This window comes from Acanthisitta chloris, unplaced genomic scaffold (genome assembly GCF_000695815.1).
Source record: "Acanthisitta chloris isolate BGI_N310 unplaced genomic scaffold, ASM69581v1 scaffold10733, whole genome shotgun sequence".
In the NCBI taxonomy this organism is placed as follows: Eukaryota; Metazoa; Chordata; class Aves; order Passeriformes; family Acanthisittidae; genus Acanthisitta; species Acanthisitta chloris.
In genome coordinates this window covers 58,917-70,652 of record NW_008664344.1, presented here as the reverse complement: position 1 = coordinate 70,652, position 11,736 = coordinate 58,917, and positions in this window count along the sequence as shown.

Genomic DNA, 11,736 nt, shown 5'->3' with positions numbered 1-11,736 from the left:
TCGTCAGAAATAACATTAGCAACAGGCTCAGCAGGGAGGCACAGCTGGGCCATGCAGTCACAGCAGGGATTCCTTCCTTTACCTGATACTAAATCTTACCCTCCACATGGTGCCACAAAGCAACTTGGATGTGAACTTTATATCAAAAATTCACCTCCATGAAAATCCTTCTGAGCTGGAGGTGCAACACTGTGATGGCTAAGTTCACACTTCATGGCAAACCCGAGAGGTTTCCTGAATGAATGCATACCCATTATGAACGTTTGAGGATACAATCCAGGAACTGGCCCTTTCTGGCTCGCCAACTCTTGCTCTTTCTGTTACACAAAGAAATTCTGTGTTTCAGTGACAGGATTACCCAGGCCTTTCTGAGAAGTTTTAAGCCAAATTGATTTCCTCACCTGGAAAACAAGGATAAGAGGGTTAAAACATGTAAAGGGTTCTAAACATTCACAGTGAAAATGCTAATTGCTATTCTCCATGTAGCAACTGAATCTTGATTTTTTTGTTTGTATTTCATTGAAAGAACTCCTCCCATCCCTGGGGAGTGTGAACTGTGCAGAATGGAGAGAAGCAGAAAAGGGATGTCTCATTTTGTCAAGAGAGGGATCCGGTCCCTCCAGAAAAAGGGATATAATACACAAAATCACATTATAAATCTTCAGTTTGAGAGGTCCTAATCCAGGGTTCCTTCAACATCTTCAAACTCAGATAATATCCTAATGCCCAGCCCTTCCTTCTGATTAGCTGCAAAGAGATGTGAGCTTTTTTTTGGTGACACCAAACTTGGGGGGAATTTGAGACAATCCCCTAGATTGGAAATCAACAGCAGCAATTGTATACAAAGTTTGGGATTTTTGGATAAAACATCAGGGCCCATGGGGAACATTCTTGCATTAAAGTCAGTGTTTGATTCCAAAATTTGACATCTCCAAGATGCTAAGAGAGATTTCAAGAAAACAAGACCATCACTCAAAGTGTGACAGGGGCTTCTAACTGTTACAACATCATCTCCAACAGGCATTAACAATGAGCTTTAAATGCTGAGTGCTGGGGTTTGATGCAGCTCCAGGAAAGTGCTTTGCTAAGCTTCGGAAAGGATGTGCTAAATTTGGAATGCTGTCCAAAGAGAAAACCAATTATATTCACCAGAAGTCCATCTAATGTTTTTTGATGACCTTAAAGCAGGCAGATATAACAAGGGATGGCAAGTAGCCACTGACTTGAATTATATTTCATCCCAGCTCCAAGGTCACTTGTCAAATACAAATAGTGATCAAGTACCAAGAAGCTACATGGTGTTCCACACACAGCACAAGGCTGAAGGGAGCTTGCAGTATGGCTGAGGGACAACCTCCTGCCTAATGCAGAAGGAGCTCTGTTGTGGTTTAACCCCAGCTAACACCACGCTGCTGCTTGCTCACTCCCCCACCAGTAGGATCAGGGAGAGAATTGGAAGGATAAAAGCTAGAAAACTCACGGGTTGAGATCAAGACAATTTATAGGGAAAGCAAAAGCAACACACACAAGCAAAGCAAAACAAGGAATTAATTCACTGTTTCCCACAGGCAGGAAGTGTTCAGCCATCCCCAGAGAGCAGGGCCCATCACATGTAATGGTTACTTGGGAAGACAAACGCCATAATTCCAAACGTCCTCCCTTCTCCCTTCCACTTTATATACTGAGCATGATGTCATATGGTGTGGAATATCCCTTTGGTCAGTTTGGGTCACCTGTCCCAGCTGTGTCTCCTCCCAGCCTCCCAACCACTCCCAACTTCCTTGCCAGCGTGGCAGTATGAAAAGCCGAAGAGGCCTTGGCTCTGTGTAAGCTCTGCTCAGCAATAACAAAAACATCTCTGTGTTATCAACCCTGTGTTCAGCAGAAATCCAAAACACACCCCCATTCTAGCAGTACAACCAGAACAAGCTCCCACCTGTTTTTTTAGCAGATTTCTAAAGACATGATCAAGACAGCAACCAATTCTGTGTTGCAGAAGACACCGATGCAGGCCACCAGCTCTCCTGCACTTTTTAGTATATTCATATCTGCAACAACCAGCTTTAGCATGCTCTTAGGGTATCAGGATTGTCACCTAAATGCAAAATACATCCCCCCAAATGTATTCTGAATCACTCAAACTAGGAGAGATTCCCATTGCCATTGAGTCTGTCCTCCAGCGAAACACTGATTCATGTCTTTGCTGCTCTGGCTCCAGTATGTCCTGTTTATTCAGGTGCTTTCTGCACGGGTCCTGGTGCTGTAGACCCTTGTTTCAAATTATATCAAGCACAGCAACAAGCAGATGGTTTTACAGCACCCTTGGTCCATCTGCTTCCATACATCATCACCACAATGCAACCCAAGGCAGGGAGGTGTTCCAGGTCAGAAATGTTGAGCCAGCTCACTCCCAGAGACACCCATTTTTCAATGCTAAATGATGCTGACAAGAAAGGGGCTCTCCATGTGCTGCAGAGCTGCACATTAGGGTGGCAGCTGAATCTTCCAGGTGCTACCAATGATACCAACAGCAACCCAGTGGCCCAGTGTGGCTGTTGCATACAAATTCCTGACTTCTTTATTATGGAACACCATTCAAAGCTTCTTTCTGGCCAAGATGATCAAGAAATGTCCTTGCAGTGGTGTCTAAGCAGTTTCCAAAATATTTTGACAACACTGCTTTGAGGTAAAGGCAGGACTATCACCATTTGCAGATGAGACCCAGGGACATTAACAAATTATTTTCACTAATTTTCAAGGACCTGCCTTAAGACTTCAAGAATCACAGTTTCAAGAATTCATAGCATTATATAGCACTGCCACAGTCTGTAATAGGCACTACCAGAGACTGGCTGTACTGGATGTGTGCAGCACAGACCTGTGTTACCTCCAGATGAAGTCATCAAGACTCAGCAGTTCTCCTAACAAGAGCTGGGCGTTTCAAGCTGAGTGCTGAACAGAGAAGTTAAAAAATGACCTTTTCTGAAATTATAGCTGAAATGACCTGGCAGCATCTCATAATAATTCTGTCTATGGAGACACAGAAACATGATTCAGCTTTCCAGAACAAGATTGAGCTGATCTTAGCGTGACCTGATTGCTCCTACAGCCCCATTCCCCACTCAAGACACTGCTTTAAGGTCACCTCATCACACTTCAGTGCCAAGGCACTCCATGAAGTTGCCCAGATGGTCTTATCTCCACTCAAATAGACCCTATTCATATTCTCCAAATAGAGTACTTTGGTTTTTTTGTTGTTTTTTTCTATTTTAAAGGACTGAATTTGAAGAAGAGCAATTCCTAGTGTGTTGATGATGTGCTGCCTTTCTCATGGTTCAACAGCAGCACTGGAACACATTGGGCTGGCATGAAGTAAGAGATTGGCAACTACAGCTGTTGTAGGCTGTCATCCTTTCGGTAACTGATACTACAGAGGAATAAAACCTGTATTTTAAGCAAAAGGCTCTGAAACCTGTTGCCCAGGAGCACTGAACCTCTGGTTACAACCCAGTGGATCATGGAGTGGATTTGGGCTCTAAATTATTTTGTCTAGCCATCTCTGCCCATTGTCCTATGATGGCCAGTTCTCTTCCTTCTTGTTGTTGCCTCTCAGATCATCCTTTGACTTTCTGCTCTGTCACTGGTTCTATGTTCCAGTTCTTATCCTTTCACTTAGTTCCCTCACTCCCTGGGCTAACAACTTATTTCATATTTGATTCATCTTCATCAAGGTCTGACCACAAGACTTCACTCTGGAAGGCTGAGCCCAAAGCATCCATTCCCTTCTGCTGCCTCTGCCCTAGGGCAGTGATTGTGTGAACTGCTTCAGCTCTGTACCCAAGTGATAAGTCTCACAGAAATGCACAGGACTTTGATTTTGCCATGCTGGAGTCTCTTCTGGAAATTGGGCAGGGACTTCTAAATCACGTGGATTGTTTGGCCAGTTCTACCTCTTACTGAAAAATGCAAATCTTTTCATTATTTCAGGCAGATGTTAGTGGATGATTCAGGGAGCAGATACACATAGTTGCCAGCCACTGAGGTGAAGAAGCCCCAGAGAGAGTCCAAGAGATGATAAAGTTGAGCAAAACTGAGAGTTAATCCAAAGCTTGTAGCTTGCACTGAGCTCTCCTGGGAACACACAACACACACTGAGCAATGGATTCCAAAATATTAAGAAATAAGCTAGCATGTAAGAAAAATAAGGATCTCCTGTTGAATTAAGGAGTTAGGTCATTAATGCTTGTTCGTATTACATTACTCACACTTGAGAGACAAATAACTATCTGTTGCCTCACTAACCCACATATTTATTTGAACAAATATTTCCCAAGAAGTAGAGAGAACCATTTCAACAGAAAAGTTCTATATTATCGTCTTATCATAACAAGCCACTTCACAGTACGCTGATGTGTACTGTACACAAGCATCCATTGTAAAAACCTATTAAGTATATCTCATTTTACGGTGCTGACATGTTCGTTCCTTCACAGAGGTCATTAGCTCACAACGGGGCCTCTCATTTCTCTATGACTTACTGAGGTTTTGCTGTATTTCAGAAGCAAACCTTAGTGTGAGCATTATTAACTCAGGGGGACATGATTAGTGCCACATAAAGTCAATTATATAGGGATCTTGCAATCATTCAGAACAAATTTTATGTATATATATAATCTACAGCCTCTGAATGGAAAGGACACAGTACATGATTAGCTCAACTTCACATGTTTAATATGTCTAACAGAAGACTGGCCTAAAAAGGAAAAACACCCAATCCTAAACAAAACTACCACTTTCCCCTGGGCTGAAAATGCTGCTCACTCAGCTGCCTGTTCACAGGGTGGGCTGTGACACGGTGCTGGACGTGAGCAGAGTGTGGAGGTGAATTGCTGCCTATGTTTTGATCAAAGAAGTCTGTGACTGCTGCTGGAGCAGCAGCATGACCCTCAGCCCAGAAAGCAGAGTCGTGCCAGGCAGTGGCGCTGCTCCCTCTGCCCAGTCTGCTCCACCACCTCAGAGCTGTGCCATGGACAGAACACTGTCCATCCAAGCTGTAGAAAACACTAGAGAAAGTCAAAACATCTGAAAAAGTACAAGTTTTGGGAGTAGACAACAGGTAATTAGGAGAGTGCCCTCACCCACACACAGGTATATGTGGTTTTAACCATTTCTGTAATTGTCTCAAGGACATGAAAGACAATTTGGTGGCTCATACTGATGCCTCTGCATAAAAGTGCTTCCATCTCCTGGTTCTGCTCCTCATCCTAATGAGGTTTGAAACCTTGACACCCTGAACAACTCATGTCCAAGGCTGTAGAAATATAAAACACTAGTAAAGGACAAGAAAATGGAGAGAAAGAAGAGGGGAGACACAAGAGGAGGGGGATGGGGCCAGGGAGGAGTCTGAGCACTGATGGGGTGTGAGGTGGCCCTTGTCTGGGCAGTGTGTTTAGCTCATGAGAGATAGACAGTGGTTCACCTTTCAGTCTGTCCCCCTTCCTCTGCCTGGCAAGGTGCTGGAACAGCATGTGCAGGCACATGAAATGTCCAGAACAGCTTGCTTAGGCAGCAGATGCAGCTGATGAACGTACCAGTCACATTGCAGAAGGCAGGCTGGAGAAAAACGTCCTGGCAGTTACAGCTGCAGCTCAGGTAAGCTCAAGTGCTTGTTTGCTTTATCCTGCCCCCCTGAAAGGGCAGAGAAGTAATTTGTATGCAAACAGAAGACCTGAACAGTAATTTGAAGGAGAGAGATGCTGCCTTCACAGAGAGAAACTCTGCAGACGCAAAGAGAAACTCAAAGAATTCTGAATGATACTGGGATCCAAAAAGCTGAGATAGTCATATCCCTCCTAGGAATGTAAAAGACCCAAGAGTATTAAGTAATAGACATGCAACAGCTAACCACCTGGAGCTTCTTGTAAACAGTAATGGCATTATGGATGCCTTATACTAATTAATTTTATTTTTTTAATATGAGTTACCAAAAAATACCCTAAGATTTACAGTTTCCCTCTTTCTTCTGTCAGCAGTTGCTTCAGAAGCCCAGCACGTGGAGCAGGATCATCACAGCCTGAAAATCTGCCCAGACTGAATCCTCCCATCATCCTCAGGTGAGATACCTTGTCATACTTAAGTACAAGGGAGATGAATGAGAAAAACTGGCACTCAAACTGGGGAAGCTGGAAGGCCTTGTAATATCTGCTTCAAATGGTGTCACTGGTTGCACAAAACTGGCTCAGACTCTAGGGAAAGGTACAAGTCATTGGCTCAATTCAAAATGACAACCAGAAATACATATTGATAAAAATACAGCTCCTCTCTGCTCAAAGAACAATTCCCAACTGTTTCCATGCAGCACAAGTACACATTATGTAAGTTACTATAGAACAGATAAATCAGATTCAAAGTATATTTGATTTTTGCAAAACAACTATAAACCACATATTTAGAAGCTTTCTCTATTTCTGTTAGCATAAATAATTAAAAGAATATTAAAAGTGAAACCCCAAGCTGTTTGTTTCAGTTAGATGACAGGTATTCAGTCATGATACAGTGCTTGACTCTGGAAAAGAAACGGAGCTCTTGCTAGGTTTGGTTCTTGATTAAGGAATCCAGCACTCAGTGGTCACAAATAAAGCAGCTGCTGTATGTTACATACATTACTACTGTCTCATTTTCATTTTATAAATGCATTTGTCTCCAGTTAAACTGCTGAACTATTATTGACAAGAGAGTACTCTTTTCAGCTGTCCTCTCCACACTGTTTTACTCTGAGGCTTTCATATCTTTTCATCATAGTGGTAGTCAACAACAAATTCCTTGAAGTCCTTTATCAGTTCTCCTACATCATAACAGCATTTCTTTTCCATGAAGAGATGTGCAAAAAAAGCTTTGTTCTCTTTCAGTCTTGTACCAGTTTGTAAGTGCTGAGTGCTTTATTAAGCACCGAGAAGATTTGCAGTGCTATAAAAACAAACGTCTCTTTGTAATAATATGACTTTCAAAATAAGAGCAACTCAGCATTCAGTATTTTGAAATTACTCAAGTACTCAATAACAAACATTTTAATTCCAACATTTAAAAATTACATTTGAGATGGAGTAACATTATACATACTGCTCCAAACACAAGAGAGATGCTTGTACAGGCTCTGGAACTGTGAAATGTCCATAAGGGACAAGGAACATTTATGTCTGTTCTCAGAGAAGAGAACTAACTGTAGCAGCCTGCTGGCCACAGAGCTGGGAACAGAGCATGACAAACCACAGCAGGAGCCTGAAATCCCTGAGTGTGGGGTATCAGCCTGCTCCTAAGCAGCTTAAACCCTCTGCTTTACTGGATGTCTTTGAGAGATCTGTCTTTCTTAAAGTTGGACATCTCTCTGATGACTATTACATCAGTAAACGGGAAGAAAACTCGAAGGTAAAGAATTAGTAGAAAAAAACAAGTGAAGACAAAGGCAACTCTGTAATACCTAAAAGCAGCAGAGACTGCCTTGCGAATGTGACAGAGACTATGTGAGACCTTTAATCTCTCCAAGTCTCTCCTGCCTGAGGTGACAGACCATCCCAGTCCCTTCTCTTCCTACCTCCAAGTTTTTCACTGTTCAGAAAAAGTAGGACTTAAGTGACTAAAACTAGCAAAACAATAATGATTGTCATTAACATCCATGACTGCCATAAGAACTTGAAAAGTTGTACTCAAATAGTTTCAAAACTGCTAAAAAAATCTTTTTCCCTCTCGGTGTCCCATTGGGTGCCACTGTGATGATCCACCTGAAGGGTGGGTTGTCACACCTGCCTGAAGGTCACATCCAGGCTCACATCCCAAGGCCTGGCACAAGGGTTCCAGCTCCCACAACAAACTGAGGGTTACAACCCATCATGAATTCAAACAGCTTTTAAATTGTGAGCCTGTCTGAGTCATGTCTCCTTTTCCTGCAAAGGTGAGGTACAGATAACTTCCAGAAGAGGCTTTTTTTTCCCCTTTGAATATGATCTTGAAAAGGGGAAGAATCAATCAAATCTTTAAATGTGCTTTCATTCATAATGTGCTTTCAAACTTTATCCTGCTTTTTAGGGAATATTTTAGTTTAGAAGTTTTATCAGTTACTTATAGTTTACAGTATGATTTATTTACAAAATCTAGGAACATTTAGAAAATGAAAAGTGTATTTTCAGATTGAAAATTAAATTAAATTGTGAAATTAAATTCTGCAGATAAAAGTAGAATACAACAAATTAGAATAATCAATAAAAAAAAAAGAATAAAAATAATTACTATAACTTTATTTGGCCTGAAATGACCCTAGGAATAATTTTTGAAAGATCTCTTGCTGTTTATTGTTGAGACCTTTATTTTTACTTTTAACACAGCAAAGAGAAAATAACTGCCAGTCACGTCAGCTCATCTCACTCCAGCCTTCTAAAATCTCCAAAATGAATCTGATTCAAAACAATCACTCAACCAATTCTCAACAAAATTAAGATTCCCAAAGAGGCACAGATGTCAAAACTTGAATTCTTCCTATCGTATTGTTTTCTCGGAGCGCAGTCACAAGGAGCAGTGGAGCCAAGCAAACTTGCTGCTGCTGCCAGAGGGTTTTGTCCCTGCTCAGGCCTCCCTCCCTCCTCTCCCCACTCCACCCTGTGCTCCACAGCTCGGGCATCAGCCTCACCACCCACTCAGCCTCTGCCCCAAAGTTTCAGCTCACTAACACTGCAAGAATTACCCCAATTTTATGCACAGGTTGGAGAAGAGCCTGGTTAGCAGAAAAATCCTATGTGGGACTATGGGGTTAGGAGCTGTGGGGGGAAAAGCATCTCCTTGCTGTAGCAGGGGCAGAACTGTTAGATCAGCCCAAAGTATACCCACACACACACACTCTCATTCAGAAATTAAGAAAGCCCAGCTCAATATGCTTTCAGTTGTTCTGTTCTTTGTGATGGTTAGCACACTATACTAGCTGAAGTATTTTCCAATAAAATACAGAGTTTCAAATGAAATCCTGACTCATCTACATCAATAAAGGTTACAAACACTGTAGATTTATCTGGATAAAAATCACAGAATCACAGCATTTAAGGGTTAGAATGGACCTTACAGATCATCTAGTCCCAACCCCCTGCCATGGGCAGAGACACCTCCCCACTAGATCAGGTTGCTCAAGGTTCATCCAGCCTGGCCTTGAACACCATCAGGGCTGGGGCATCCACCATATCCCTGGGCAGCCTGTGCCAGTGTCTCACCACACTAACAGTAAAAAACTTTTTTCTCATATCTAACCTAAACTTCCCCTCCTTCAGTTTGAGCCCATTACCCCTTGTCCCATCACTGCAGTTCCTAACACAGAGTCCCTCTCCAGCTCCTTGTAGCCCCTTCAGATACTGAAAAGTTGCTCTGAGTTCTCCACGCAGTCTTCTCCAGGCTGAACAGCCCGAACTTCCTCAGCCTGTCCTCATAGGGGAGGTGCTCCCCTATGAATAATAAAATATGATAATAAAAGAAAACCTTAGAAATATGTTTAGAAGAAGTATATTTATTGTATCAGATGACTATGGAATAATGCAGACTCTAAATATTAGCTGCCATGACTTAATTTGTATGCAAACACGCATGTATTGTTGTAATTTAGAATTATAAAATCAGGGAATAAACCTATTTTAAGAATATATATTTTAATGCATATATAAAAATGTAAACATTAATTAAATCTCATCCAAGACATTTCTATTTACCTTATGTATTTTAAGGGCCCTATGTAATACTGATGCTTCATTAAAAACTGGGTTCTTAAATTTCTGTGAATAAACTACCATAAAAACTGAAAATACTGACATGACTAAGCATTCCTTGTATTAGAATTTACAAAAATGATCGTATTTCTATGAATATGAAATCAGTTAAACTGAACAGCTTTTATATCCCCAAAAGCTAAGCAGTGTAAGACAACTTGTTATCATGGATCTGACCCCTAATGCCCCTGGAGAGCTTTATGGGACAGCAGAGTTTATAGCAGGAAGATGGTATGAGCTCACCCAAGAACTGAAGGAAGCTGCATCCTGCTGTTCTCCCTCCACAGCACCAGGACAGCATGATGGGCCTGGGGGTGACTGATTGAAGCTAGAGCACATGCTGACTTGGACACCTAAGGAGAGCTTTATCCTCATTATATCCTTGAGCATGCCTACAAATCTAAGACATGCAGCAGTTACTCTGTGGACATTTTATTCTATAATTATGCTGAGAAATAAAAAAAAACCCCAAGATAAATTAAAAGTCTGCATTAAAAGAGCATATGGATATTTTAATATTACAAATTTGCCCTACACTTGCATGTATTATAATGCTTCTATTGAGCAAAATAAAGGATTTAATGCTCAAAACTGAGATATCAAAATTCTTCAGACTTTGACAGTTTTGTGCATTGTCAACAACATATTAATTCCTATTGCATATGTGCAATGTGTGTTCTGCCAGTATTTGGATAATACCCCTCTTAAATAAAGTATTTTTTTGTTCCTTTTAAGAAGAGTGCACTATAAATCATAAGTTTAAAGCACAACCCAGACCAAAAGCAACAGCACAGGTTACAGGCAACCTATGAGGTTTGAAGGTGGAGAGGATAAAGAGCTTAATCCACTGTCCAAATACCAAGTTTTGACTTGATGTCAGGTTATAACTTTGAAATTATCATCAATTTTTCAGCAGAAGAAAAACCCAAGTTAAACCAGAATCGGTGAGATCTTTGGCAGGCAAAGACCTTTGTTCTCAAACCTTCTGCAACTGCTGTTACATCTAGGGAATCACCACAGAAAGTTCACTGACAAGAATGGAAGATCAAAGAAGAGACAAAACCAACTATAGCAGGGCAGTCCCTGCACTGCAGCAGGGTGAAGCATCCCATAAAAATCCCTTGCAGACCTTTGCCAATCTGCTGCTTTAAAGCTTACAAGAAATGAGTTTTCACATCATCATTAGGTGCCTGTTAGAATGTTTTTCATTGTAACATTCAATACAAGTATTTTTTTCTTGCAAATGAAGCTAATCCCACAGGAAATATCAAGAACAACTGAGAATTTTTTTTTGTTGTAGCAATATTGTACGTATGAGAAGGGCAAGTTCCTTCCTAGGCCAGGAATACTCAGTTCCCTCTGTTTTCTTACATGCAATGTTATCTCCTCTTTCCACTTATGGGAACTTGCCCACCTATTTCTTAAGATGTGTTGCCTCAAATCACTGGCACTTGATAGAATAACTTTCACATCTTATACAAAAAAAATTCCTCTTAATCCTTCAGTGAGTTTTACTTTCGCAATAGTATCAAGGTGTTCACCTCTGTGCAACCAGATGCTTTTTTTCCTCACTGCACCTTACAAGATTTGGGGGGAATGGCTTGCTTTCATGCATTTAATTTTCCCTGGAGTTCAGTATGTCACATTCATTCCTACTGAATTTCAGGTTGCTGCTTTTGGATCACCTGCGCAATCTGATGAATTATTCTGACTTCTGAGCAGTTTGCAAACACTGCCTGTACATGTTGCACCACCTTGCAGACCTCAGAATTACTTTGTATTCCATCACACACGTATTCGGAACCAGGAACCTGATGTAACCTAAAAAACTGCACTGGAAAAAGTCTTTTTATATTTCCCCCTCATCCTCAATTTTCTATGGACAGTATATTTGCCATATTTCTTAAGCATATGCTCAATAGTTCACCTAAAGTCATAC